The following is a 2,778-nucleotide window of genomic DNA, read 5'->3' as shown; positions in this document are numbered from 1 at the left end:
TAAAATTAATAAAAAAGTTTATATATGTGTAATATAGTTCATAATAAAATGTACTTCTTAAAAAGGCCATTTAAAAAAGAGAGAAAGATGGCACTGTTTCTGGCCATTTACTCCCATTTTCTCTATCATACTTTGAACCCTAAGAGAAGTGACAATTTTCAGCTCAGAACCGGCACCTATGGATACTCAATACATCTGTTCAGTGAATAAAAGTTTTGACAAAAAATAACAAACTATACATTTTATTCTAGGATTTAGGAGAAATTGATGTTTGCACTTCTGCATTATCTATGTACAATGATTTTATTTCAGGGTTGTGTCTTTAGAGTCTAGCTCTGGATTCTTAGACTCCTCAGCACAAAATGTTCAAGTCCTTATTTCTCATGGCTCTCAACATACGTGTCATGTATGTGCCCCTGTAGCATTGTGGTAATAATGCGGTTAATGATGCTCAATTAGCTTTAGCAACAGGTAGATTGTTGTTGAACAGATCAAAGAGGATGCTCCAAATTTTGTCTTGTTAAACTGAAAACATTCACGAATTGGGGGAAATCAAATCATATGAAAAATAAAAACAACACATTGTGTAGTACATAACTTCTTAAATTCTAAAGTGGACACAAACTGAAGAAGCAGAAGATTGTAAGTGCCGTTCCATTATAATGATATGCTAGGGGCGCCTGGGTGGCGCAGTCGGTTAAGCGTCCGACTTCAGCCAGGTCACGATCTCGCGGTCCGTGAGTTCGAGCCCCGCATCAGGCTCTGGGCGGATGGCTCAGAGCCTGGAGCCTGTTTCCGATTCTGTGTCTCCCTCTCTCTCTGCCCCTCCCCCGTTCATGCTCTGTCTCTCTCTGTCCCAAAAATAAATAAAAACGTTGAAAAAAAAATATTTATAATGATACGCTAAACCAAAATGTTACGGCTGTTCATGCTCTTCTATTAGAGGTAGTCCTACTGGTGCAGAGCATGGAATAGAAATGGAATATGTATATTTTTCCATGGCAGCAATTCCCTTGTTTTGATTTGATCAGCACATCTTTAGTTATGCACTAATACATAAATAATAATACAATTCTGAATTTGTAGAGTTCTCCCAGAATCACATGTCCTGAAAAATGATATACCCAAAGTGACCCTGGGTGATAAAGGTTTTGTGGTGTGACAAAATGTCCTCAATCTTCCAAGAGTAATTGGGAAATAAGAAGCAACAAACAAACAAGAGGAAGACAAGGCACATGAAAACAACATGAATATGAAGCCTTAAGTACTTTGCATACTTTTTTGAAAAGACAGTAGAGACTTCTTTAGGAAGATGATTATTTTTATTGATATATAAATGTATACTATGACTTCCTATAGGATAATCTAAAGGGAGATCTAGTTTGACTGAATCCAACCTGTTGATAAAGAAGTTGTTCAAAGCTAAAATGAATAAACAAAATAAAAAGGGCAAAGATGGGGTGCCTGGGTGGCTCAGTCCTTAGGCATCTGACTTCAGCTTAGGTCATGATCTCACAGTGAGTTCTAGTCTTGCGTCAGGCTCTGTGCTGACAGCTAGGAGCCTGGAGCCTGCTTTAGATTCTGTGTCTCTCTCTCTGCCCCTCCCCAACTTGTGCTCTGACTCTCTCTCTCTCTTTCTCTCTCTCTTTCAAAACAAATAAACATTAAAAAAAAATTTTAATGCAAAGATAAATATCTGTGGAATTTTAGATGCTTTGAGTCAGCATGCAAAGGCTATAATATCTCATGACTTAGGACAGAGAAGTCCTCTTTACAGTAAATCAGAAATGGACTGTCCAGGCAGTCAAGGTTTATAATCCTCTCCCCGTGGGCCTGGGCTGGATTAGTGACTTGCTTCTAACAAATACAATTTGGCCAAAGTGATGGCCTGACATCTGAGATTAGGTTACAGAAAGGCCTTGACTTCTATCTTGGGCTCTCTCTCTCACTCTCTTACACACTTGCTCTGAGGGAAGTCAGCTGACATGTTAAGAGCAGCCTGCTGGACATGCATAGCTTGGAACTAGACATACATAGGAAAGAAGTGACCAACAAAAAACAGCCAGGAAAGAGCAGAAGTCTTCAGTCCAATGTCCCAAGAGGAACTGAATCTTGCTCACAACCGCATAAATGAACTTGGAAGTGTATCCTTCCCAGTCAAGCCTGCAATGAGGCCGTGGCCCCACCTAACAGCCTAACTGCAACCTCACCAGAGACTCAGAACCAGAGGCATCTAGCACCTGACTCAGAGCAATTGTGAGGTAATAAACATTTGTTACTTTAGGCTACTAAGTTTTGCAAGCTAAAAGAGAACTCACAGCTATAGCTCAGCATTGGCTCAATGGTTGAAAGAAGGTATTTTTAAAGTGTGTCAGTCAGAGATTGATCCCTTGACAAGAGGTAAGATCTTGAGACCAAAGGGTAATGATGGCAGAGGACACTGGAGATGATGTATCCAGGTTCTAAATCCCTCTCATGTAACCCACCAAAGTGAGAATTTACTTTTAATTTTGCTTAAAATATAGCCTTGAAATTTCTTTGTGAAATAAAAACACTTAGTTCTACCTTGGAACCAGCTGTTCTGGACTGTACTTAAAAAAAAAAAAAAGGCAGAGAGGGAAACGGGGAACTATCAAAGGAAATGAAAAATGAGGGAGAGATCAGAGCTCAGCCTTTAATGGAGAACGTTCCCTACTCGAGGTTGGTCCAAAGAAAAAGTTCAAGATCCACTAGAGTCCTTAATCTATACTGCAATTACTGGTTTATCCATCTTCTGTG

Source organism: Herpailurus yagouaroundi, unplaced genomic scaffold (assembly GCF_014898765.1).
Source record: "Herpailurus yagouaroundi ecotype Mexico unplaced genomic scaffold, PumYag 100, whole genome shotgun sequence".
NCBI lineage: Eukaryota > Metazoa > Chordata > Mammalia > Carnivora > Felidae > Herpailurus > Herpailurus yagouaroundi.
The sequence above is the reverse complement of the archived record's forward strand: the minus strand, read 5'-3'. Positions refer to the sequence as shown.